Consider the following 27,637-nt stretch of genomic DNA (forward strand, 5'->3'; position numbering starts at 1 on the left):
ATACCCAGCCACTAACACGAAGTCACTGACTCTCCAATGAGCATCCTCATGGAGGCAAGGGGCCTTGGTTTGTTGCTGTTTTTTTATTAGATGGGTTCCTATTATATATATATAGTACCACCCTCTCACTTTAAATATTTTTGTAAATTATTCTTAAACATTCTTAAACATTTATTTTCCATATAACTGCCAAAAGATAATGGAAACTAATAACCAAATAGGAACCAATCTAATACAACAACAATGACAAAATCAAAGCCCCTTGACTCCATGGGGTCCTCTGCTCCATATACTCATTGAAGACAGTGACTTTGTATTAGTGGATGGGAGAAATGATGTGTGTTTATGCTAATATATATTATATGTGTGTGTGCATACAATGTATCAACAATAATTTTAATTATTTTTAACTTAGGGTTTTACTTTTATTTTATGAACATTGGTGTTTTGCCTGCGTGTATGTCTATGTGAGGGTGCCACATCACTTGTTGGTATTTTGCCTGCATGTGTGTCTGTGTGACGGTGCCACATCACTTGGAACTGGAGTCACAGATACTTGTGAGCTATCAGTTTTGGGAAAGGTGTTATAATACAATAAACATGACCTTGACAAGTTAGACTTTTAGACAAAGAATTCCAAACTACAGCCCAATGAATATAAAAATGTAGTAGACGAGAAAGGTAATCTTTTTATGTTGGGAGAAAATGTGGATTATTTAGTATTTTTAGCAAAGGTTTAGGTAAGGATGGTATAGTTAGCATAAGTATTTATTTTCATTCCTTCCCATACCCTAATAGATAATGTTCATGCTGGAGAGAGGTGATCAGAGAGCAAAAGCACCTAACACCAAGCCTGGTGACTTAAGTCCCTGGGACCTACACAGTGTCGCTATGGGGGTAGTTGGGAACATAGCAGCATCTGGAACTAATAGAACTATATCATTGGTACAGGTCTTTAGGCAGATATTGGGGCCCACTTCCCACCCCCTTGCCTTTTCTCCCCTGGCCTCCGTGAGTAGCATGAACAGCTTTGCTCCACCACATACTCCCACCACGGCATTTGAACCCACCACAGAGGCAACCGGTCAAGCAGCTCAGGGATGAAAGTTCTGGGACCGTGACTAAAATAAGCCTTTCCTCCTTTTAAATGTCTGCGGTGCTTCATGGCAGATACAGGAAGCCACATGCGGGTGGGGCTGTCCTTGATGCTTTCTTCCTGATGAAGAAGTGAGTTCTAGGGCTGTCACTGCAGAGTCTCAACCTCCAGTCAAAGCCAGGTACACAGCGCTGCTTGCTTCTGACTGGGTAAATGAGTGCACTCCCACGCCGTGCAGACTTTCCACCACAGAGGCCTGGAAGGTGCCTCAGTAGATGAGACAGAAAGAAAAGACAGGGCGGAATAGGCTTAGTCAGAGAAGTCCACTCCAACCATTCTGGGGAATGTAGCTATGTCATGTCAAACCCCATGAGGCTAGTACCAGTCAGTACCAGGCTAATGGCCAGAAAGTTCAGAGAAGAGGCTGGGACTAGAGCCAAGAGAAATCCAGTTTAGCACAGGCAGCAACAAGCATAGTGGAGGCTCAGTGAAGTACAAGCGAGACTCAGTAACCACAAAAAATTGGCGTGAGGGAGGGAGGGCGGTGAGGTGAGGAGAGGGAGAAAGTGGGAGGTGAGGATGCCAGAGCGACTTCTACTTCAGGCAGTAATGTTGACCAAAGCCAGGACGAGGATACTCTCTACAGCCTGACAGGCAGATTCTTGCTGTTCTGAGTCCTTGGATGCAAGGAACGGATGATTCTCGTCTTTGACAAGAACAAGCACCAGAGAAGAAAAAGAAATATTTAATTTCAGAGAGCCACAAGGGACCTTAGAAGTCCTCTGTGTAGCCAAAGACTTTCAAGTGGTGTGATTCATGTCTACCAGCTGTCGGGGTGCAGAGGCTTCTTTGATTTCACTTCCCATGGAGCCCCAGCACCACACCAAGTGCCTAGAGCATAGCAGACCCCAGTAATAACAAGGATGCAGGAAAAAAAGGTGAGTCCTACTTAGATATTTTTGAGGGGTGTGTGTGTGTGTATGTGTGTGTGTGTGTGTGTGTGTGTGTGTGTGTGTAAGGGTGTATGTCCACGTGTGTGCATATGTATACAAGTTTGATAACCCATATATGTACACGTAGGAGTCAGAGGTAACCATGTGATCTCTATCACTCTCCACTTAATTTTGAGGCAAGGTCTCTCAGTGAACCTGAAGTTTATTCCTTCATGTAAACTTAGCTGGCCAGTAGCCCCTATAATTTGTCTGTCTCTGTCATAGCTCATTGCTAGGGCTGCAAACACACTGGACCTGGCTTTTCTGTGGGTACTGGGAGTTCTGAACTCAAGTGTTTATGCCTATACAGCATCCATAAAAGAGCAGGATGGCTGCTCACACCTATCACCCAGGCATTAGAAAGCTGCGACAGAGTTCCTGGGAGCTTGCCTGTCAGTCACCCTAAGTGAATGGTAAGCTTCCCTCTCAGTTAGAGACCCTGTCTCAAGGGAGCAGGAAGGGGAGCAATACAGGAAGACAGCTGGCATCTTCCTTGGGTCTCTTTATGCACACAGTGTTGCAAACTCATGTACACACACCCCATACAACACATACACTCATACACACACACACACACACACACACACACACACACACACGCATGCACGCACACACATCATTTACAACTTCTCCACACAATGCAGTTTGACCTTCATTAACACCAGGGCTGACATCTTCATCACCACCAATGAAGCAATAATTAACCATGACCAAAGAAAATGAATGAATACCGTATAGCCTAAAATAGCATCATAATTTAAATCGCTGCTTATTAAAATAATGCACCCCCAAACAAGACAAAGATCAGACACTTACTGGAACATGTACATTTTCTCACACATTCTTCCCAGCTGTGTAGGTGCCACACCCACTCCAGTGAAGACTGTGTGGCAGGCCCAAAAGCTTGGACGCAGTCCGGAGGCAAAAATGTTTCATGGAAACGTAGCATCCTGGAACCTTGGCATCCAAGGTTCCCATAGCATGAATGCTCCAAATGTGTCCCTGCAATAGTGTGGAGGATCTTGCATGCTTTCTTGCAGTATTTTACTGGATAGGGGCTTGAAATCTCAGGGCAAGCTTAGCAAAGTATACTTAGAATTCTCATTACAGACATGAATGGCAGCCTACATTACATAATAGTAGAAAAAAGGTGTTTTGTGGTTTTAGGAGGAACTGAAGTATTGTATTATTCATGAAAGGGTACAGAATTCCCCTGGTGCATGTTTTTCACTAGGCCCAGAGGAATAGCATAATCAGGTATTTACTAAGGGACCCCTGGTGGTGGGTTTAACAATAGATTAGCAATGCATCAGACCTTTCACCTGGCTCCTGTGAATAACTGATTTTAGATAGGGTTGTTCCTATCTTAGTTGTAAATACTGCCTGGCTCCCGTCATCTTTTTATGTATGCATTTTCTTTGTTTTGTGTAAAGAACCATTATGCATCTCGATGTACCTTGGCTGATGTATCCCCTAGCTTTCTTGTTTCTCTTCTGTAATTTAAGTCTGGTGCTCGCTTTGAGACATTACAATCAGATGCAGCATTCTCTCTGGTGTCCGTGTCTGTTTTGTCATCTGCCAACTCCTTGCTCACCTGACCGGTATCCTGGTTCCCCACCGGTTGTACGACCGACTGAGTCTATCTGTGGCATGTAAGGAAGATGAAGGTATGTCCTGTTCTCTTAACTCAGTAACCTCAGTAGCACCTTTTATTTTTTTCCCTAGAATCACTCACAACTCATCCATTCATTCAGAATACTCCTTTCCAAAACTGCCACATTCAGGAAATATAATGCATTCAAATATATAATGCAAACTATGTTTTTAAAAAGTTAAGACCTGCCCCTCACCTGATGCAATAATCTGAAGAACTGCCCTGCACCTCTCCTGGGCAGCACAGTAGAGCTGGCCCTGGTGGCAGTGGCATGGGAGAGCTGGCAGGCTGACCAACTCAGCTTCCATCCCAGACCCAGAGCCAGGGATTTGAGTTGAGCCCAATATCTAACCCATCTATGAACTGCTAGAGCACGAAAAAGGGACAGCCATGCAGATCCAAAGCTGCAGGATCTCCATGACATAGCGAAGCAAAGGGATGTCCCAGAAGAGTCCCGGTGAAGATCCAGTATTGGGAGTGTGGCAAAAGCCAAAGGCCTCAAACCAGACCTGTAACTCATTCTAATGAATGTTTGCAAGTAAAACTATATGGGTAATGTGTCCCTTTGTGGGACACATTGTGACACACCACGGCTTACACAGGGAGATAGGTTTTTTGGTTGGTTGGTTTTTGTCTATTTTACTGGGAGGGGGCATGGGTTACAAGGGCAGAGGGCAGATGTGGAAGGACTGCAAGATGAGTGGCATAGGGGTGAATTAAAAAAATAAATAAATAGTAAAGAAGAGAATAAAATTAAGCTTAATAATACAATTTACCTACCCCAATATATCCAAAATATCACTGGTTCAACATGTAGTTGATATTACAAATGATCAATGAGATATTGTTCTTTACTGTATGTGTACTATAAATAAACCTGTGAACCTAGTGTCTCTCTTATACTTTCAGTTTACCTTAGTAAGGACTGACCATGAATCAAGAGTTTCTTACTTATCAGTGGCTATGAGGGTGCAAATCTCAGAGCCTGTAAACAGTTCCTGCCTACTCTGTCCACTGCTGTCACCCCACTCTTTCTCCACTATACTACACAAAGAAGCTCAGCAGGTGTGTGGCAGATGGTTAAATGATTAAACAATGGTGGGTGGATGGGTGGAAAGACAGGTTGTTGGTTGGATTAGTGGCTAGTTGGATGTACAGGTGATGGGTAGATAGATGAATGATGGGCAGATGGATGAGTGGATGGATGGATGGATGGATGGATGGATGGGTGATTGGTAGATAGATGAATCAATGGGTAGATGGTTATGTGGATGGATGGATGAATAGAATAATGGATGATTGGATGGGTGAATGACTGGTTGAAAGGATAATGAATGGATGGATGCCTAAAGGGATTGATGGATGGGTAACAGGTGAATGGGTGGATAGATAAATGAATGGATTTCCAAACACAAAGTTAACATTAAACTTTTAAATTCTGATGATGCTTGTGAAACTGGTCTGGGAGGATCATCTACAGTGATCTACCCAGTGAACAGGCAGTTATGCCATTATATGTTGCTATGTCAACTAACAGGAAGGTCAAAGGCTTCAGTGCCAATAGTAAAACAGTTTATTAAAAGCATATTCTGTATTGGTGTTGGCATTCTTTCCCCCAGGATGTTCCACAGATGAAGACGTCATAGGAGCTGAGGCAGATCACGAGAAGGTAGTCAGTTGTGCTATTTGAACCACCTAGAACCTAGATTCTTGTCATCTCTGCCTCTCTATCATTTGACACTGATAGGCCCACCTTCCCTCCCTCTGAATCTATTTCTCAGTTTGCAGCATTTTCTTCAAAAGAAGACTTAGGAGAAAGCTCCATCTGAACAACAGAAACGAGCAGGTTGTAGGAGCAGCTCTGGGCTCTAGAAGCCTCTTAGGAACCACACTCACTGGAACTATATAAAGTTTTCTCTGCCATTGAACTCAGTACAGTCCCACAATGCCTTCCCTCTCCTCAAATGAGCTTCGTGGGCTCTACATCTTTGAGCTGCGGAGTGGGAGTTCCTTAAAGGCATTGTGATTGAGATTGTTCCTTTCCTGAAGCACAGTAGTGGCCAGAGCAGCCACTGAGCTCTGACTGGGGACTGGGCAAGAGAGCTGCTATGGATCCCACCACTGAACCACAGTGCAGATGGGTGGCGGTGGAATGGGACCAAGTAACAGAGGGAACACAGGTATAATTTGGCCAAAGATGCCTTGTTTGTTTGTTTGTTTGTTGTTTATTTGTTGTTTAGACAGGGTCTCACTAGGTAGCCTCAGTTAGAGCTCATGATATGCTTGCTTCCACCTCTGAAATACTGGGTACCCATACATTGCAGATGTGTGCAGGGTGTGAAGATCACACCCAGTCAATATGGCCATCTCCAGTAAAGTGGCCTCACTTGCATATATTTAAATAATTTTGGGGGGGGCAGGGGTGTTTTTGTTTTGGGGGTAGTCATTTGGTTGGTTGGTTGGTTGGGATTTTTTTTTTAAACATATGTTCAGTACACTGAATAAAATTGCACTTGTAGTAATAAATATCTCTTTTCCTGGTCTTAAAATAAAATAAAGCCCACTCAAATGCCAATTGAGTTCTTCTTACTCTTGTCTTAACTCAACCTCCAGTGCCAGATATAATCACTTTCAAAATCAGCTCACACTGAAGTTCCCTCAGCCCAACACTCCCATACCCAGACACCCTATATTCCATTTAGAGGCAATGTATTCTCAGGCCATGTGCCTAGTAATGTTACAAATGTGTTTGCTGTCTCCATAGGACCAGTGTATGTCTGAGGCAGGTGATTCCAAGCCTCGGCACTGAAGTTACACGCTCCTGGGGAAATGCTCTAGATTGGATGTGGAATGCCAGCAAAGGCCCATGTGTTAAAGATTACTCCCTAGCTTATGATACTGCTGTCAGGAGGTATATACCATGGGAGATAGAGTCTTCTCTACCACAAATACCACAGAACCTGCTGAGAGGTTTTAGGTCATTGAGAGAGCACCTTCAAGGGTTTGCAGAACTCTCTCCCTTTTGCTTTTAGCCATGAGGTAGATGAAGGCTTCCTCCACCAGACACTCTCACCATGATGTAGTACTTTCTCCACAGCTCCAAGAACAATAGAGCCAACCAACTGTGGGCTGAAACCTTCCAAACTGTAATCTAAAATAAAGCTTTTTCTCTTCATAAGTTGACCATCTCCAGGACTTGTTATATCAGGGGAAGGCTGAGTAATATGGGGCACGCTAACAAAACTTCATTATACTTCTTTTCTTGGAATACTTCGGCCTTCATAGATCAGGTCCTGAGATGTAGGGCTCATTGTGCTTCCTCGTATGAAGCTGATTGAGGATTTGGATTAAGCAGAGGATTTGGATTAATTAAGAGGATTTAAATTAAGCATCATTTGTGTGATGGGTAATCTGGAAAAACTAGCTTGTGGTGCCTTCTTGGGCAATAGCTATTTGTTATATCAAGAACAGCAGCCAAACTCCAAGAGTTTTCTGTAACCTCCATAAAATGAGAGCCTTGGGCTGGATCCCTGTAGTGCCTATGGCCTGCAATTAGACTATGACTAGATGGAAGAAAGCTTTCTACTGTTGTTATTACTCCATCTTTCAAAAATCTAGAGCTTGTGGCATTCAAAACTTAGACCCTTAGGAGGGCATAGGAATCATGGTAAGACTTAGGTTCTCATTCGAAAACGATGATATCCCAAGGAATGCTAAGTGTTTGTGTGTGTGTGTGTGTGTGTGTGAGAGAGAGAGAGAGAGAGAGAGAGAGAGAGAGAGAGAGAGAGAGAGAGAGAGAGAGAATATCATTCTTTTTTGTTGACAAGCGAGTAGACCACAGACATCTTGGTCATCACAACCATAACAAGCTTCTAGTTTCCTGTAATTCAATGACTCATGAGGTCCTGTGATAAGCAGCTTGAGCACCTACCTGTCTGATCCCCTTCCATCCCCACCTCCCCACCTCCCCACCTCCCCACCTCCTACCCCCCCACCCCCCACCCCCCACCTCCCCACCTCCCCACCTCCCCACCCTCCCCCACCTCCCCACTTCCCCATCTCCCCACCCCCCCACCTCCCCACTTCCCCACCTCCCCACCAGCACCTCCCTCTGGGAATCAGGCTGTCTGTAAACAGTCTGAGCAGCACCTCTTGGAACCCTTCAAGAGGAATCCACTGCTGACCCCATCCCCCAACATCATGTGCTATGTCTAGACAGTATTGTGTTTATCCATTTCTCCATAGAATGATTCCATGTCTTGGCTTTTGTGAATAGCTCTGTGTTCTGGCTTTTTGTTCTTTTTGTTTCTGTTTTTGTTTTTTGTTTTGTCACTTGGACACAAGGTAGAATCATCTGGGAACAGGGAGCCTCAGTTGAGAAAACACCTCCATGTAATTAGCTTAGCATACTAGAGCATAGTTCTTGGGGTGAGTTTTCTGTTTCAGATGCTCCTGGGTTGTACAAAGATTTAACCTGAGCAAGATGGGACAAACAAGCCATGCCTCGTCCATGGCCTCTGCTTCAGATCTGGCCTCCAGGTTCCTGCTTGAGTTTATGCCTTGGCTTCCCTTCACTATGGTCTATAAGCTGTAAGATGAAATGAGCCCTTTCCGTCCCAAGTTGCTTTTGGTCATGTATTGATCACAGTGACAGAGAAGCAAACTGGGACCTACTACAATAAATTGGGGAACAGGCACCCTTTTTGACATGCTGATTTCACTCCTTGTTGTGGAAGTTCTATTTCTGGCTGGTTTATTTCTATGCATGGATCTTGTCATTTGTCCTAACATGGTGGATATTTAGAGCATTATTAGCTGGCTAGGTTTTATGTCAGTTTGACGCAAGCTAAACTCGTCTAAGAGGAGGGAACCAATTGACAAAAAGCGTCAATAAGACTGGGCTGTAGGCAAGCCTGTAGGGCACTTTTTAAATTAGAACTCAAATAGGTCATTAGATTCCAGAACCACGTGGGAGGGTTTGATGCGCACATGGACAGAAAGGTCACCCCCAACTCCTTGGAGCAGGAGCTGCCGGGGAGATGTGTGAACCATTGCATCCTCCTGAAGCCGATCTGGGACATACAGTGTAGGAGGCTGGGTGACTACAATGATATTTACTTCCATGTAAAGTTATGCCCATATTAGCAAATCCTAAATATAGTGTTAGCTGTGAATGACTCAGCCAAACTTGAATAAAAGAGACACCAACCGTGAATGGCACTTACTTACTATCTCCTAGCTGGAAACCATGAATGGATTTCTCCCTACTCTCTGAAGATATTTAAAAATAAAAGAACACTCATGAGATGTCTCAATAGCTGACTGAAATCATAAAATACCTGTAATAAACTGTGAGGAACATGGCAAGAACTGGGATCTCATCAGAAAATGCCAAATTCTCAATAATGCATAGGTGTGTATGCATGTGTGAGTATGAGCATGTGTGTGTTCGTATGTGTGCGTTAATCATAGAAAGTCAGTATAGAGAAGGTTCAGAGGTTAAGAAAATATACTATTCTTGAAGATGACCCAGGATGGGTTGCTGGCATCCATAAAATTGTTCAGAGTTGTCTGTAACTCCAGCTCTGGGGGATCTGGCCTCCAGAGGCCCCCTCACATGCACCTGCACACACACACACACACCCAAATAAAAAGTAAAAGAAAATACCTTAGGTGTTCTTTTCTTTTATCAGACTATAGTATATTTATTCTGTTAAAGGCCTCTTAAGACATTTGGGACAATGGTAATGCACCTACTGCATATGCATGAGGACCTCAGTTTGTGTCCCCAGAACTCACGTGAAGAAGCCAGGCATGGTGACACCCTCTATAACTGGAGCACACAGCAAGCAGAGACAAGAGGGTCTCTGGAGTTTGCTGGGCAGCCAATCTAGACAAATTAATGAGTGCAAAGATCAGAGAGAAATGATGTCTCAAGAGAATACAAAATAAAGGAGAAAGAGATTGAAGATACCCAACACTAGCCTTCAGTCTTCACAAGCAGGCCCCATATACACTTGTACCAGCATGCACACATATATGTGCACAGACATACACACATTTTCAAAAGAGTCACCAGATAGCTTAAATGTAGGCATAATTTTAGCACTTCCTTTTGTTTTGTTTAATACTGGGGCCAGAGATTGGACAGACATCAAAATGGCTCCATATATGAAGAATGGTAATTGAAACGGAGAGTAATATTTAATATGGCAGAAGTGTCACTGGCAAGACTAGTTTGGCTGTCAAACGCCATCTTTCCCACATGGGTGTGATGGCATAAAAACAGATGGACAGGTCCAAACATTTGGAAAGGCTTGGAGAAGCACTCAACATTGGCTTCAAGGGGAGCAAGAACAAAGTTGGAAAACTCACTACTGCTCCCAGGTTCCTCGCCTTGCATCTTCTTCCCCCACAGCAAATGTGTGAAGTCCTGAAGGATGAATGGACTTGCATGGCTTTTCTGAGATGCATCTTAATTCAAACGCTTTTGCCTCAGTGAGTCAGAGGCAGGGCAGCCTCCAGCTGCACACCAGCGAGTACTTTTCCATGCCTTGCCCTGAATTATATAATGTGGCACATTTTTAGAAACCAGTTTGAGTTGCAGAGACTCCTGGGCTGAAATGTCAGTTTTCCAGTTCTTACACTCTCAAATTTTCAAAAGATGAGATTCCAGTGTGGTGATACTATGAATGGGAATGAAAGAACAATTTATTCTAGGTAAAGGAATAGTTCCAAGTGATTGTCTTGAACTATCTCCTTACTCCTGTGTTTATATTGGGGAGGGTAAAACAGCCCGAGCATGCCTGAGTTTTACTTTGTTGTCTCCGGGAGAGTTCCTCTGCTGGGATACTTTAAGTGGAGTGTCATAGATAAGGGTACCTGTTGGTTCACACTCACATTCAAGAGACTCTTGTTTTTTCTTACTGTTGTCATAAAATGCCTAACAAGAGCAATGGAAGGAAGGAAGGAAGGAAGGAAGGGAAGGAAGGAAGGAAGGGAGGGAGGGAGGGTGTGGTGTTGTTTGTGTTCACACTTTGAAGACATGGTCCTGAAGAATAAAAATTACTGAACTAAAAGAAGCAGAGAAAGTCTATCATAAGAGGGAAACAGAAGAAGAGAGGCAGGAGAGAGAGAAGAAAGAAATAGAGGAGAGGGAAAATAGACGGGATCGCCGTCAGGAGAGAAATTTGAGTAAAATTTTGGCTGCAGTTGTAAATGATAGACAGTCAGGAAAAGGTAAAATAGGGCTCCTGGGCAACAGGGCAGTGAAATCGCCAGGTGGCAGAAAGATACCACTGGAAAAAGACCAATGCGCCTATTGCAAAGAGAAAGGACACTGGGCTAGAGATTGCCCTAAAAACGGGAGCGATCCAAGGTCCTGACCCTAGAAGATGATTAGGGAAGTCGGGGCTCAGACCCCCTCCCTGAGCCTAGGGTAACTTTGTCCGTGGAGGGGACTCCCGTCAACTTCCTGATAGACACCGGAGCAGAGCATTCAGTACTCACTAGCCCCCTAGGCAAGCTAGGCTCTAAAAAGACCATGGTGATTGGAGCCACTGGTAGTAAATTTTACCCCTGGACGACCGAACGAGCCCTACAGATAAACAAGAACATAGTGACCCATTCCTTCCTGGTGATACCTGAGTGTCCTGCTCCCCTCTTGGGGCGCGATCTGCTAACCAAACTAAAGGCTCAAGTCCAATTTACTTCAGAAGGCCCACAAGTAAGCTGGGGAAAAGCCCCCGTTGCCTGCCTTGTCCTCAACACAGAGGAAGAGTATCGGTTGCATGAAGAGCAACCCAAAAATGCAGTCTCTTCAGGCTGGCTAACTGCGTTCCCCAATGTCTGGGCAGAACAAGCAGGAATGGGGTTGGCTAAACAAGTGCCTCCGGTTGTGGTAGAACTTAAAGCTGATGCCACCCCCATCTCGGTAAGACAATACCCTATGAGCAAGGAAGCTAGGGAGGGCATCCGGCCTCATATCCAGAGGTTGTTAGACCAAGGAGTTTTAGTAGCCTGTCAGTCCCCTTGGAATACACCACTTCTGCCGGTTCGAAAACCAGGGACTAATGACTATCGCCCGGTGCAAGACCTCCGGGAAGTTAACAAAAGGGTCCTGGACATTCACCCCACAGTCCCGAACCCGTACAATTTATTAAGCTCTCTCCCACCCGAGAGAACATGGTATACAGTCCTGGACTTAAAAGATGCCTTCTTTTGCCTGTGCTTGCACCCTAAGAGTCAGCTCCTGTTTGCCTTTGAATGGAGGGACCCAGAGGGCGGACAGACTGGTCAACTAACCTGGACTAGGCTACCACAGGGGTTCAAAAATTCCCCCACCCTGTTTGACGAGGCCCTCCATCGGGATCTCGCGCCTTTTCACGCTCGAAACCCTCAGCTTACCCTACTACAGTATGTGGATGATCTCTTGGTCTCGGCGGCCTCGAAGGAGCTGTGCCACCAGGGAACTGAGAAGCTCCTCGCAGAACTGAGTGACTTGGGGTATCGAGTTTCGGCTAAAAAGGCACAAATTTGTCAAACTGAGGTAACCTACCTGGGGTATACCCTCCGAGGGGGTAAAAGATGGCTCACAGAGGCCCGGAAGAAGACTGTTATGATGATCCCCTCGCCAACCACCCCACGGCAGGTACGTGAGTTTCTGGGGACTGCTGGCTTTTGTAGACTCTGGATTCCAGGCTTTGCAACCCTAGCGGCACCTCTATATCCTTTGACTAAGGAAGGGGTTCCTTTTGAGTGGAAAGAAGAGCACCAAAGAGCTTTTGAGGCTATCAAGTCGTCTCTAATGACTGCCCCCGTGCTAGCATTACCAGACTTGACTAAGCCTTTTGTCCTGTATGTGGACGAGAGAGCGGGCGTAGCCAGGGGAGTGTTGACACAAGCACTGGGACCCTGGAAGAGACCTGTAGCCTATTTGTCAAAGAAATTAGATCCCGTTGCTAGTGGATGGCCCACATGCCTGAAAGCTATTGCGGCAGTGGCCCTGCTGATCAAAGATGCTGACAAATTGACAATGGGACAACAGGTGACTGTTGTAGCCCCTCATGCCTTGGAAAGTATCGTGCGGCAGCCACCTGACAGATGGATGACAAATGCCCGAATGACACACTATCAGAGCTTGCTGCTAAAAGAGCGTGTAACCTTTGCGCCCCCTGCCATCCTCAACCCAGCTACCCTTCTCCCTCTAACAAATGATTCCGTCCCAGTACATCAATGTACAGACATCCTCGCTGAAGAAACTGGGACCAGAAGAGACCTGACTGACCAACCCTGGCCTGGAGCTCCCAGTTGGTATACGGACGGCAGCAGTTTCCTGATAGAGGGGAAGCGAAAGGCTGGAGCTGCGGTGGTGGACGGGAAAAAGGTAATTTGGGCAAGCGCTTTGCCTGAAGGAACGTCTGCACAAAAGGCTGAACTTATAGCGCTTATACAAGCCCTCCGAGAGGCTAAAGGTAAGATCGTTAACATCTACACTGACAGCCGCTATGCTTTTGCTACCGCACACATCCATGGGGCCATCTACAGGCAGCGAGGGCTATTGACCTCGGCTGGTAAAGACATTAAAAACAAAGAAGAAATTCTGGCCCTGTTGGAAGCCATACATGCACCTAAGAAGGTAGCCATCATCCACTGCCCCGGCCACCAAAGAGGAGAAGACTTGGTGGCCAAGGGCAACCGAATGGCAGACTCAGTGGCAAAACAAGTTGCTCAAGGGGCCATGATCTTAACTGAAAAAGGTGATCCGCCCAAAAGCCCTGAGGATGAGAGGTATAACATAAAAGAGCTATTGTGGACCAGTGATTCCCCTCCCATACTTTTTTGAAGGGAAAATAGAATTGACTCCCGAAGAAGGAATAAAATTTGTGAAAGGACTACACCAATTCACCCACCTGGGAGTTGAAAAAATGATGAGACTAATTAAGAATTCCCGATACCAAGTCCCCAACCTGAAGTCAGTGGCTCAAAAGATTATAGACTCCTGCAAACCATGTGCATTCACTAATGCGACTAGAGCCTACAAAGAACCTGGAAAGAGACAACGGGGAGACCGTCCTGGAGTGTATTGGGAGGTAGATTTTACTGAAGTTAAACCTGGAATGTATGGTAACAAGTATCTGTTAGTATTTGTAGACACTTTTTCAGGATGGGTTGAGGCGTTTCCCACTAAAACTGAGACTGCCCAGATTGTGGCCAAGAAAATCCTTGAAGAAATCTTGCCAAGATTTGGAATCCCTAAGGTAATCGGGTCCGACAATGGACCAGCCTTTGTTGCCCAGGTAAGTCAGGGCTTGGCCACTCAGTTGGGCATCGATTGGAAATTACACTGTGCTTACCGCCCTCAAAGCTCAGGACAGGTAGAGAGGATGAATAGGACCTTAAAAGAGACCTTGACTAAATTAGCCATTGAGACCGGCGGGAAAGACTGGGTGGCTCTCCTTCCTCTTGCGCTCTTCCGAGCCCGAAACACCCCTGGACATTTCGGGCTCACTCCTTTTGAAGTTCTGTATGGAGGACCTCCCCCTTTAATGGAAGCTGGTGGAACATTGGTTTCCGACTCTGACCCTGTCTTACCCTCCTCTTTGCTTGTTCATTTAAAGGCCCTAGAAGTGATTAGGACCCAGATTTGGGACCAACTGAAGGCAGCCTATACCCCAGGGACCACCGCAGTACCCCACGGGTTCCGAGTTGGAGACAAAGTCTTGGTCAGACGGCATCGAACCGGCAGCCTCGAGCCACGGTGGAAGGGACCCTATTTGGTGTTACTGACAACCCCTACCGCGGTAAAAGTTGACGGGATTGCCTCCTGGATCCACGCCTCCCACGTTAAGAGGGCCGCCAGTCAAGATGAAGAAAACCACGAAGACAATTGGACAGTGGCAGCCACTGACAATCCTCTTAAGCTTCGTTTGCGCCACAGGCGCCACCCTGAGCCTAGGGAACCATAACCCTCATGCTCCAATTCAACAGTCTTGGGAAGTGCTTAATGAGGAGGGAAACATTGTGTGGGCAACCACTGCAGTCCATCCCCTCTGGACTTGGTGGCCTAATCTCACACCTGACATCTGTAAGTTAGTGGCAGGATCCCCCAAATGGGACCTCCCCGATCATACCGATCTTAGTAACCCACCCCCTGAAGAGCGGTGTGTCCCAAACGGGATAGGGAGCACATATGGGTGTTCGGGGCAGTTTTACCGAGCTAATCTTAGAGCTGCACAATTTTATGTTTGCCCTGGTCAGGGTCAGAGCAAAAGGCTTCAACGAGAATGTGGAGGGGCATCAGATTACTTTTGTGGTAAATGGACATGTGAAACGACAGGGGAAGCTTACTGGAAGCCCTCCTCTGAATGGGACCTAATCACGGTAAAACGAGGAAGTGGCTATGATAAGTCAAACGAAGGAGAAAGAAACTCCTATAAATATCCAGAGAATGGGTGCGCTTTTAAAAACAGCCCCCCAGGACCATGCAAAGGTAAATACTGCAACCCCCTACTTATAAAGTTCACCGAGAAAGGGAAACAACACCATCTAAGTTGGCTTAAAGGAAATAGGTGGGGTTGGCGAGTATACATTCCACCAAGAGATCCTGGGTTCATTTTCACGATCAGGCTGACAGTGAGAGACCCGGTGACACCCGTTGGGCCTAACAAGGTCCTTATAGAACAGGGCCCCCCAGTCGTACCAGCTCCCCCAAAGGTCCCAGCCGTACCAGCTCCACCAACTCCACAGCCCAACTCAGTGGTACCCTTCCTAGGGACTAATACTCCCCTCATAAAGCCTACCTTGGCTTCCCCACTGCCCCTAGGTACAGAGGACCGTCTGGTCAGTCTAGTCCAGGGAGCTTTTTTAGCTTTAAATAGAACTAACCCTAATATGACTCAATCATGCTGGTTATGCTATACCTCTAGCCCCCCTTATTATGAAGGAATAGCTCAGATCAGAACTTATAATATCACTTCAGATCATTCTCAATGTCTTTGGGGAGAAAACAGAAAGTTGACTCTAGCAGCAGTTTCAGGAAGAGGGCTTTGTTTGGGCCAGGTACCTCAGGATAAAGGGCACCTCTGTAATCAGACCCAGAACATCCAGTCTAGCAAAAGTGGTCAGTATCTGGTGCCTCCCCTAGACACAGTGTGGGCTTGCAATACCGGTCTCACTCCTTGTGTGTCTATGTCTGTTTTTAATAGTTCCAAAGATTTCTGCATTTTGGTTCAGCTTATTCCTAGACTCCTGTATCATGATGATAGCTCCTTTTTAGACAAATTTGAGCATCGGGTCCGCTGGAGAAGAGAGCCTGTTACCTTAACTTTGGCAGTTCTATTAGGATTAGGAGTAGCGGCTGGAGTAGGTACAGGAACCGCTGCCTTAATTAAGACCCCCCAATACTATGAAGAACTACGTGCAGCTATGGATGTTGATCTTAGAACTATAGAACAGTCTATAACCAAATTAGAAGAATCTTTAACTTCCCTGTCCGAAGTGGTGTTACAGAATAGAAGGGGATTAGACTTATTATTCCTTAAAGAAGGAGGACTCTGTGCTGCCCTAAAAGAAGAATGTTGTTTTTATGTTGACCATTCAGGAGTAATCAAAGATTCTATGGCCAAACTTAGAGAACGCCTAGATATACGTAAAAGAGAAAGAGAAAGCCAACAAGGATGGTTCGAAAGCTGGTTTAATAAGTCCCCTTGGCTCACCACTCTCCTCTCCACCATAGCAGGACCTTTGATTACTCTTATGCTTTTGCTTACTTTTGGCCCCTGCATCCTTAATAAGTTAGTAGCTTTTATTAGAGAAAGGATAAATGCAGTACAGGTTATGGTACTAAGGCAACAATATCGGGTCCTTCAGGAGGTTGAAAACTCGCTCTAAGATTAGAGCTATTTCCTAAAAAGAGTGGGGAATGAAGAATAAAAATTACTGAACTCTTCCTCACCCCAGAGCCCGACCCCTCCCATCTAGAGAGTGTTCCCAGAACACTCCTGAACTCTTCACCCCAGAATGCATTCCTGAACTCCTCACCCTAGAGTTCGAACCCTCCCAACTAAAGACTGTTCCAAGAACATTTTTGAGATAAGGGCCCCCTGGAACAACCTCAGAATGAACCGGGTACATTGCCAAAGAATAGGACATGACCCCTTAGTTACGTAGAATCCCTTGGCAGAACCCCTTGTCCCTTGGCAGAACCCCTTAGTTATGTAAACTTGTACTTTCCCTACCCCGCTCTCCCCCCCTTGAGTTTTCCTATATAAGCCTGTGAAAAATTTGGCTGGTCGTCGATTCTCCTCTACACCACTAGGTGTATGAGTTTCGACCCCAGAGCTCTGGTCTATGTGCTGCTTTCATGCTGCTGCTTTATTAAATCTTGCCTTCAACATTTTGAGTTCGGTCTCAGTGTCTTCTTGGGTCCGCGGCTGTCCCGAGGCTTGAGTGAGGGTCTCCCTTCGGGGGTCTTTCAGTCCATCATGATGGGAAAGACAGCAAGAGGAGCCTGAGGCAGCCGGAGCAGGCCACATCCTGTGTTCAGTCAGGAAACAAAGAAAGATGAATACTGGTACACAGCTCACTTTTTCATTCCACACACCTTGAGATATCAGCTGACAGAATGGTGCCTGCCACCCAAGTGTAGAGAGGGTCTTTCCATCTCAATAAACCTAATCCAGAAAATCTTATAGACCTGTTTCCCCAGTGATCCTAGACCCCGTTGAGTTGATGGTCAACATTAACCACCGTGACAACTGATGCAACAGTCAGAGACACTTCTCCAGGAAGGACATTTGATGAGGCCATCTTGAGCAACCTGGACTCCAGAAATCAGGAGAGGCAGAGCAAGAGGAGAAAGAGTTGTTCCTAGAAATTGTTTGGGGTTCAAAAGATAGCTAGAGAAAAGGCTACTTAAATGACCTTCAAATTTATGTTATAAGATAACTAGCTGTAAAAACCAGATGAAATCTTGATTCTACCTCACTGTTTCGAAAGTCCAGAGTCACCCTTTTGAAATGTGTCTAAAACAGCCCATTGCCATGAGTGACAAACTTTACCAAGTCCTCTCCCATATGTGCCTCAGAAACAAAAGTGCAGCCATTTGATGTCAACGTGTCTTCCTCAGAAGGCCTTCAGTGAGGCCACCTGCAAACTTGTTTTGCACTCTAGCTAGCTGGCAGCCATCATGGAACTTTGTTGGTCAGGGCCCAAATGATTGGGCCAGAGCCAAACAGAAACTGAAACAACAAAGAGGAGAATGGGCTGGGGCGAGCTTCAGCTGACCGGCTGCCTTCTACCAGACTTGAGTCTGGTTTTTGGTTTTGGTTTCTTTTTCTTCCCCCACCCACAAACACTGACATGGTATGTGCAGTGCTATCCCCAGTGCCCTCACATCAAACGCATACTCCCTTCAGACGGTCTCCATGGCCAGTGTCACAGACTATGCCAAGAGCTACATCTTAACTCTGGCCTATGGTGGTGTTAGGCACCCAATGATTACAGTAAGTGGCTAAGGTATGCCCTCCTAAAACCTGTCTTTATACCAACAACACCTCCTGAGGCACAGTCTCCAATATAGCTGCATTTTATGTGAATACTAATCTTAGACCTTTATTAGTCTGGACTATCTGTAAACATAGAACCGATCGAACTCATATAGAGCATGAAAAAGGATTCATTAGACTTTCTCACGTGATACAGGTTGTTTCCAACCATGGCCGTCTACATCACTTCATGCTCAGATCACGAGGCTCCTGGATGCCTCAGTAGTGACACCGAATCCCTGGAGAATTCCTGGAGGGCAGCTGGGTTTTAGTCCACATTAAAAGATTGAAAGAGCTGGGCACTCGGGAGGCAGAAGAAGGCGGATTTCTGAGTTCAAGGCCAGCCTGGTCTACAAAGTGAGCTCCAGGACAGCCAGGGCTATACAGAGAAACCCTGTCTCGAAACAAAAAAACAAAAACAAAAACAAAAAAAAAACAAAAAAAAAAGATTGAAAGAGCTGGGTTCTGAAGTCAGCAAAAGATTGCCATAACAGCAGATGCACTCATATAGATATATACATAGAGTAGATGCACTCACGAGCCAAGAATGAAGGCAGACAGGCAAAAGCTTCGGCTTGTCTGTCAGTCCTTCTTGTATCTGAGATATCACTGGAAATGTGCCTTCCAGTCAGTACTTCCTGGAAAGACCCTCACAGTCCCACCCACAGGTGCTGTGTTTGTCTTTTAGTTGATTCCAGATCCAATCAACTTGGCAACATCACATGCCCTGGGAGGCAAACAAGTGGAAGAGTGGAAGTGTGCTGATATGGAAGTCCTTGGGTCTCTGCCCCTATTCGCAGAGCAAAGGCAGTCAGTGTATGTTCTTATCTATATATAACTGGGTAGTCTGGCTTCTTAGGAGCGGGGGGGGGGTTCTTTATAATTGTTAACGGACATTTACAGTTATTTACCTCCAAAGTGTCCACTAAGCTGGTCCAGAGAGATACGAGTAATCTCCCAGTCAACCACACCATACCAGGAAGCAATTCCCCGTGGGACTTGGCTATATGACAAACCCAGAACTAGCTACTGCTCACCAAAGATGAAAAGGCGGGTTCCCTGACTCCCTTTCCTGAATGCTTGCACAGTCTGCATGAAAACTGCACCTTAATAAAACCACATTTACTCCTACAAATCCCAGTGATGTGCTCAAGCCAACTGGACTAATTCTTAACTGACATTAAGCATCTTTCCCAGATTCAAAGAATATGCAGTATAAACACGGGCAGATATTACTGTACTGGCTGGTTTTATGTGTCAACCTGACACAAGCTGGAGTTATCACAGAGAAATGAGCCTCCCTTGAGGAAATGTCTCTATGAGATCCAGCTGTAAGGCATTTTCTCAATTAGCGATCAAGGGTAGGAGGGCCTAGTCCATTGGTAGGTGGTGCCATCCCTGGGCTGGTATTCCTGGGTTCTATAAGAAAGCAGACTGAGCAACCCAGGGGAAGCAATCCAGTAAACAGCACCCCTCCATGGCCTCTGCATCAGCTCCTGCCTCCAAGTTCCTGCCTTGTGTGAATTCCTGTCCTGACTTCCTTTGGTGATGAACAGCAATGTGGAAGTGTAAGCTGAATAAGTCCTTTCCTCCCCAACTTGCTTCTTGGTCATGATGTTTTGTGCAGGAATAGAAACCCTGACTAAGACAAAAACAAATCAGGGTTTTGTTTGAGTGATTACAATTTTGTTGTCTTCTTCTCTTCCTTCCTTCTTTCCTTCTCTCCCTTCATCTTTCTTCTTTCTTCTCTCTCCTGTTATCCCAGCACCATTGTTCGCAGTGATGGAATCACAACTGGTATGCTGTGACAGAGTACATATGTCTTGCTTTTCTAGATTAGAGTAAGACTTTACATAAAAAATAGTAATGTTGATTGCATAAGGCAAGCTAAGTAGACTTTTTACCAGAGAGACGAGAAACAGAGAAGGAAGCCAATATAAGCTGCTGTGCTGCCCACAGAAGGCTAATTGAGGTTTAAAGCACAAATGGGTTTTTTGGCAACTGGATTGGGGTGGGAGCAGGGCTTTCAAGGGCAGAAAAACCATCATCACTAGCATGAATAGTGTGAGTCAGGTTGTCCAGATGCACACAAGCAGAGGAAATTTGCCTGAGGAAGAAGTCTTGTCTCCTTTTGTCTCCTCTCCTCTCTTTTCCTGTCCTCTTCTCTCCTCCTTTCCCTTTCTTTTCTCCTATCCAAGGAGCTCTCATGATAGGTTCTGCCTGTAGAATAAGACACTGAACCAAGAAGGGCCCCAGTGCTTCGGGTGGGCAGGTGGAGACAAAGGGACCACTGAGACTCGCTGGCAACAAGAACCAGCCACTCAACACTCAGCTCTTCTTACCTTAAGAGATTAAGCACATTCTCCACGTATGTTTGTTCTCACCTCCGTTCTTTGGTGTTTATTCAAATGAGTTGAAAGCATATGTGCACCTAAAATCTTACTATACCCAGATTCTTGCAGTGTCTTTACTCATTACTGTCAAGATGCGGAAGCAGCCAGGATGCTCTTCTGTAGGTGAGCATAAGTAAGCTGCAGAACATGCACATAACTGGAAACGGTTTGGCACTTAAAAGGAGTGTGCTTCCAAACTATGAAAAGATGTAGGGGGAGCACAATTGCTAAGTGGGAAAAAAAAAAAAAGCTGATCTAAAAACATTGCATGCTGTGCAATTCCACCAAGATTGCGTTCTGGAAAGGGAACACACAGCTGACACTAAGACCTGTGCATGCCAGGAGTTAGGGAGAAGCAAGGAAAGGCTCAGCACTGTGAACCTTGAGGGCAGTGACAGAATTGTGACACCATTGTGTAGGATGCTACATTGGTAGAGGTGTGCCATTATGCTATTGTTTAAACAATAGATTGTCCAACAGCAAGATGAATCCTGAATGGAAAGGGTGGAGTCCAGGTGAAAGTCTGTCCATGTGTGCTTATTGATTACAATCAACAAGACTGTACCATGCAGGGGGGTGGTAAAGAGGGAGGCTTAGCATGCCTGCGGGCAGATGTGATTTGAAAACTTTGCCGATTGTGTAGTTATCTCCTCTGAATTAAAATGGTCTTGAGTAAGATGGTTACTGGTCAGTGGTTAGGAACCCTTGCTACACATGCAGAGGAACCGAGTTCAGTTTCCTGGACTGGCATCTATAACTCCAACTCCACCTGTCATCAGTGCTGGAGACTGACCTCAGGTCCCCAGTCACAGAAGCAAGGAAACTAGGCTTGGGCTTGATTTTCTTGTAACAGTTGCATCTGCTTGTAGCAAGAAATAGAAGTGATGATTATCTTTTTAAAAAGAACATGGTTGATACAACTGGTCTTTAGCTAGCGCTAGATCAGCGCCAAAACCACAGGAACACAAACTCATTCTTCTGGCTGTTGTGTAAGCCATGTGACCTCTTCCTCGGGAACTTGTTCCCATCTGACTGTACCCTACTTTCTCTATTTTCTCTCTATTCAGTTTATGTTACTCCACAGTTCCAGTTGGCGTGGCTTCTCTACAGCCCATGCAAATGCCTTCCCTATTAGGACCTTAGAAATGACAATGCCCCTTTTTACCCAGATTCCTTTGTCTGTTTGTCTGTTTGTTGACTCTTTAAATATTTATTGTGAGTGTCTTCACACATACTAGAAGAAGGACTCAGATCCCATTATAGAAGGTTGTGATGTGTGGATGCTGGGAATTTAACTCAGGACCTCTAGAAGACAGTCAGTGCTCTTAAACTTTGAGGCATCTCTCTAGCCCTTTACTTCTGATTCCTAATTAAGAAAATCTTATTGGCCAAAAGCATGGTTCAAGGGTTGTAGATAAAGCAACAGATTCACTGTGACTAGGTCTGGTGGTGACCATCAGAGCTCAATGGATTACTATAGGAAAATAGACTTGCGTGTTTCAAAAGACACCTACTAGGCATGTCCGACTTGCACCCCATAGGCAGCCTGTACCCCAAGATAGTTTATAAATGAGGCTCAGCAAAAACGAGTTACGCAGCTTACTTAACACATTATGAGATTTCTCTGTGTGGGTGCACGCACATGTGTGTGTGTGTACGTGAGCTTGTGTTAAAGAGAGGAATGGGGGAGATTGCATGGTGTCTGAGCATGCAGTGTGTAGGTGACAGCAGTCTCAGAAAGGCAGAGGGTTAGTGACTCCTGCCAGAGCTGGGGTTCAGCTCTCCACACAGGAGGTGTGAATAAAACAGGAAATGAACGTTGTGCCTCCATAGCTGGCTTTCGGCTAGCATATTTGAGTCAAATCACTTAAGCTCCAACTCCAGCTTCCTCAACCGTAAAGCAAGGAGTTGTGCTACATAACGAAAATGTCTTTATTCCAGTACTAATTACTGTGAAAACACAGTGTTTGCCTAGTTACTGTACACAGAACCCAAGGGCACCTGTGGTGGATACAGGAGATGGTATGAACCCTACAATCAGAAGTGACAAAGATCTGGAGCAAAGGGCATTTTCAGGACCCCAGAGGAAACACAGATACTAGGACTGTGTTTCAGGGTATCTGTCGTCCTTGCTCTTCAGAGTTCTTGAACAAGCTGGTTTTATCTCCACAGTATTTGCATAGTTATAAAAATAACGGCAGTAACTGAAGAGCCATTTCTTACTTCCATACCTCTCCTCTCTGCCACCTTCCCTTACAGAACCCCATGATGCAAGACCCCAGGATCTTGCCTGCATTGAAAGAGCTTGATAGTCAAAATACTAGGTTTATTTGTGAGTTTATTATTATTATTATTACTATTCAGACAAAATGTTATGTGCTCAGGCTGGCTGTGAACTCACTACGTAACTAAGGATAGATAACCTTACATTTCTGATCCTCTTGCCATTACCTTCTGGTTACTTGGATTGCAGACATGTGCTACCACACCTGGGTTAATCAGGTCCAGGCCTGGAACCGAGTACCTCACTCATTGTAGGCACGAATTCTGTCTACTGAGCTACATTGCCAGTCCCAAATGCCACTTCTAACAAGTTTCAGCCTATGAATACTCTAACACCTCACACTTCTGGTCAGTTACTGTCAGAAGAGAACAAGACTGTGAGACATATTTACACTTCAGTGTGAACTCAAATCAGTGGATCTCCTCCCCCAAGGAAGTAGCATTTAGCCACACTATGAAAAGCAATGTGTCATGTTTAGGCAGGCGGGAAAAAAGTTCTCTCACTCATGCACTCCTTACATAACTCTTTATTTACTGAGAAGGGCCGTCCCTGATGACATCACACACAGAGGATCTGCACTGAGCGGGTGAGGGGGCCAGAGACGTACCCCACAATATGCCTTGGGGGCATATGGAGAATTTTAAACTAAAGGCAACTGGAGCTTTTGACTTTTCCCATACTTCCAAAACCTAGAGAGTACACTTTCCCCCTTCAAAAAGCATTTTTAATGCTACAATTACAATGGAAATTTCCACCTTCAGTAGAAGAGCTGCAACCAGAGATGCCACCATCTACAAGCATGGCAGCCGTTCTTTGACACATACCATCTCCTGGACATGTCACAACTTTCATCGCCCTCCTCCCCCAATAACCCACACCCCATTTCATCTGATTAGCCTATGATGGTTTATAGGCCTCATTTTGAGCCATTTTAAAAAATGAATTCTTGTATACATTCAAAATAAAAACACTTCCCCCCTCTTGTTAATGTGTCAGCTTGAACACGACCCCCCAAACCATGAACCTAGAAAGATACCAAGGCAAGGGCGGTCCCAGCTCTCAGCCAGTGTGTCTGTTGCAGAGAGATGGCAGGGATAGCTTAGAAAACATCAGCAGCCATTCTGGGAGGAAGAGCACAGGGTCTGAGAGATGTGTTCCTCCCCATCTCTGAAGGGGCAACCTAAATAAGAGCTCCCTAGGACACCCACCTGTCTTTGTTCAGGCTCCTGATTAGTCAAATCAAGAGTGGCCTTCTGACCACAACTGTGAATTGGAGGATTATTCCCCCAAGTTCCTGAGATAGTATTAACCATTTGTCTTTAGCACTGGTGCAGCAAAAGCCTAAAATGATTTTAAACACCCAAGTCAGAATTTCCTCAGAAACTTCAGGGTCTGAAAGTGCCCAGCGGGTGTGTGCCAGACTCCAAAGCAAAGTAAGTTATTGGTGAGTGCCGCAGGCCACCTGCTCAGGACAACCAACCGGCCCATCACAGCAGAAGGAAGTGACTGGTTTATACGCTGTTACCTTAATGATTAGCAACCGAAGGACACTTTGTCGCGCCCAGATTCTATAGGGGTGAGAGGGCAGGGCTGAGAGGTGGAGTGAGTGGGAGGTCAGGGGTGGGAGGTGGAGTGGATATCAGGCAGGATGCTTCCTTACAGAACACACAAGGCTAGCATATTCACACCCATCAACTGCAGTCCTTTCTTGAGCTGTTTCCTGATATTTTAGCAAAGTATTGCATGAGGTAAAGAAGTACAGCACAAAGAAATGTGAGCCTGAGACAATTAAGCTGAATGGTTTATGGAAGTTTATGGTTATAATGGTTTATTTTACCACAAAAAATAATTTGGGATTTTTAAAAATTCTTTATTCTGTTCCGTGTGTGTGTGTGTGTGTGTGTGTGTGTGTGTGTGTGTGTGTGTGTGCTGCATACAGAGATCATGCCTCATAGAACAGCATTCAGGACCCAGATCTCTCCTCCCTCCTTGTTGAAGCCATCTGCCTCATTTCTGCCATGCTGTGTGTACCAGGCTTGCTGGCCTGGAACCTTGCCAAATAGGCTAAACTATTCAATGGCCAGCAAGCTTCCAGGGCCAGCAAGCCTGTCTCTACCTTCCACCTCACTGTTTCTAGGATTGTAAGTGTCTGGCTTTTTATATGGGTTCTAGGGCTCTGGACGCAGGTCCCTCATATTTACTATATATTTTATTTACCTACTAAGTCATCTCCCCACCCACTTGAGACTTTTCTATTCTTGTTCTGTTATATTGAAGCTGAACTGGAAAATAAAGCCATTATGGCAATCATTTATGAAGAAAATCAATGGAGGATTTTAATCAATGAAACTCTACCCAGAATGCCTTTTATACGTGCCAGCAGGATTGCTCAGTAGAGGAAGACTTGCTGCCAAGCCTGACAGTCTATCTACAGTCCCCCATACTGACACGGTAGGAGAGAGCTGAACCCTGTAGTTGTTCTCTGACCTCCACACCTGCACTGTGGCATAAGCACATGCTCACACCAACGGTAACTAAACGTAATTACAAGTGTTTAAAGGCCTGGCACCAAAATTCAAGCATGGATGCCCTTGCTATGTTAGGTGAGAGTGCTGTGCTGTGTTGGCTTCAGTCTTTCATCTCCTTTACTAACCGCCTCTTTGATTATTCAACCAATCACAGCAGTTAAGGGAGCCTGCACAGATTCCATTCCACCTGGATGGGCCTTAATGGGTACGTAAGTTTCCACCCAGAAGATGTAGAAAGCAATAACCTGGGTGGAGGAACATGGTGCAACAGAGTCACAGAAGCATGAACGGACATGATGTGTTCGGAATTGGTAGGCTATCAACTGGGACAAGGAAACAGGGCGGGTAGGGCACCCGAGGAAGAAATGTCAGACACACTGGTCCCCCATTCCTCCCGGCCTTGAAAATCATTCTAAGACAGTTGGACCAACCCTTCAGTGTCACCAACCACAAACGTTTTCCTTGGGTTGATGTTTTCATGCAAACCCAAGGTTAAGTACAGCCCTGAACTGAAGGAAGAGAGGACCAGTCCCAGGTGGTTTCAACAAGAGTCTGTGCTAAGAGGTGACAACATTCTGACAAATAGTGACTTAAAAAGTAAGTAAATAAATACATAAACAAAATAAATGGAAATGTGAAAAAAAAAGATATAACAGGCATTTTGCAAGTAAAATTGACAGTTGTAAACACAAGGTTTTGTTTGCTTTGAGGAACAGGAAACTCCGGGAGCCTTCACCTAGGCATGTGTCATTTTTAACAGGGACAAATGACGATCAGCTGGCTGTTACATATAGTGTACAGACTGTTACCTTAAGCAGAAAGTGAAAGCAGGACTTAGTGGGAAAATCCCAGACCCTTCTAGTTCTAAGTAAACTGAAAACAGGCAGGAGAACTACGGAAAGCCTGGACTCTCCCAGGATTCAAGGCATGGCCAGACAGAATTGGGACATTGTCTCTGTCATTGTTGTTTTAGCACATTCTCATGCCAATAGAATAGACCGTGTAACCAAAAACTAGAACTCAAAAATCCTTTTCTAATGGGACTAGACACTTTGTACCTATGCCAGCTGCCCTTGCACCTACCAAGACTATTAAATTGAAGTCAGTTAAACTGCACTGGTGAAAGGGGCCAAGATAAGCTTTAATTCTTCCAATTAAAGAAAAATCCTCTGAGATGTTTCCAGCAAAATTCAAGCTTTAAGCTCTGTCAACAGTCCTTAATTCAACACAATCTAAAGAGGTTTACCTACAGGTTATACCTTTCATATCTGTGTAGCTTGACATCAGAGGTGCCCACTATCATTTGGAAACTATGATCTTGTGGGTGGGCCTTGTCTGTGTTGTGCTTAGACCGTAGCAAGAAAAACTGATACATAAGTAATTATGAATGTTCTAGTTTCATTTCTGTTGTTGTGATCATCTAACCTGGGGGGTGGGGTGGGAGGTGGAAGGCCACTTTAAAAAGAAAAAGGTTTATTTCAACTTACAATTCCGGGTTGTGGGAAAGTCAAAGCTAGAACTTCAAATCGCTAGTCATATCACATCCATAGTCACGAGAAGGGAGAAATGAAGACACACTTATTTATTTGTTTGTTTGTGCTCATCTTAAAAGTGGAGACACTTTTAAGCAGTTCATGGCCTAGGTAATGGTGCTGCCCATAGTGGGCTTAATCTCCCTACATCAATTAATTTAAATGACAATCTCTCACAGATGTGCCCACTGGCCAGCTCTATGTAGAGAGCTCACTGAGACTTTCTTTCCCTGTGATTCTAGGTTGTGTCAAACTGAAATTGAAAAGTAACATCCTAAGTAAAAATAAATGTCCCGTGGTGGAAAGAGGTCACAAGTTGCTAAAATGTAACCATTGATGCTTATGAAAGTATTCTCCCACACTTCAGGTTCTCTGTGTCCTTTTTTAATTCATTTCTTTTCTTTTTTTTTTTTTTTTTTTTTTTGATTCTTCTGCCAGGCCCTACCCAATATTGATTGCCTACTGTAGCCTTTGTTAGGCCTTCTGAGACCCTTCTGTTCATTTCTCCCAGGCTGAGGCTGGCTGTCCCTGAGGTCTCAGATGTATACGAAAGATAGATCTGCTTAAGCCTACTCAGGAAGACAGAGCCAATCTGAGTAAAACCCAGCTTAG

At 45.1% G+C, this 27,637-nt stretch overlaps 2 long non-coding RNA genes across 2 annotated transcripts in view; one reads left to right on the forward strand and one right to left on the reverse strand.

Moving 5' to 3' along the window:
* Nucleotides 1-574: 574 nt before the first annotated feature.
* Nucleotides 575-27,637, reverse strand: part of 8030442B05Rik (RIKEN cDNA 8030442B05 gene) — a 60,135-nt gene continuing 33,072 nt past the window's right edge. The window contains exons 2-3 of the long non-coding RNA NR_040615.1: nt 17,131-17,278; nt 575-1,352 (exon numbers count right to left, since the gene is read on the reverse strand). This is a non-coding gene — a long non-coding RNA (RIKEN cDNA 8030442B05 gene). The remainder of the gene's footprint in view (nt 1,353-17,130; nt 17,279-27,637) is intronic.
* Gm13293 (predicted gene 13293) lies at nt 1,698-6,315 on the forward strand. Its single transcript, NR_040369.2, has 4 exons — nt 1,698-2,034; nt 3,594-3,755; nt 4,652-4,807; nt 5,362-6,315. It is a non-coding gene; the product is annotated as a predicted gene 13293 (long non-coding RNA).

This window comes from Mus musculus, chromosome 2 (genome assembly GCF_000001635.26).
Source record: "Mus musculus strain C57BL/6J chromosome 2, GRCm38.p6 C57BL/6J".
NCBI lineage: Eukaryota > Metazoa > Chordata > Mammalia > Rodentia > Muridae > Mus > Mus musculus.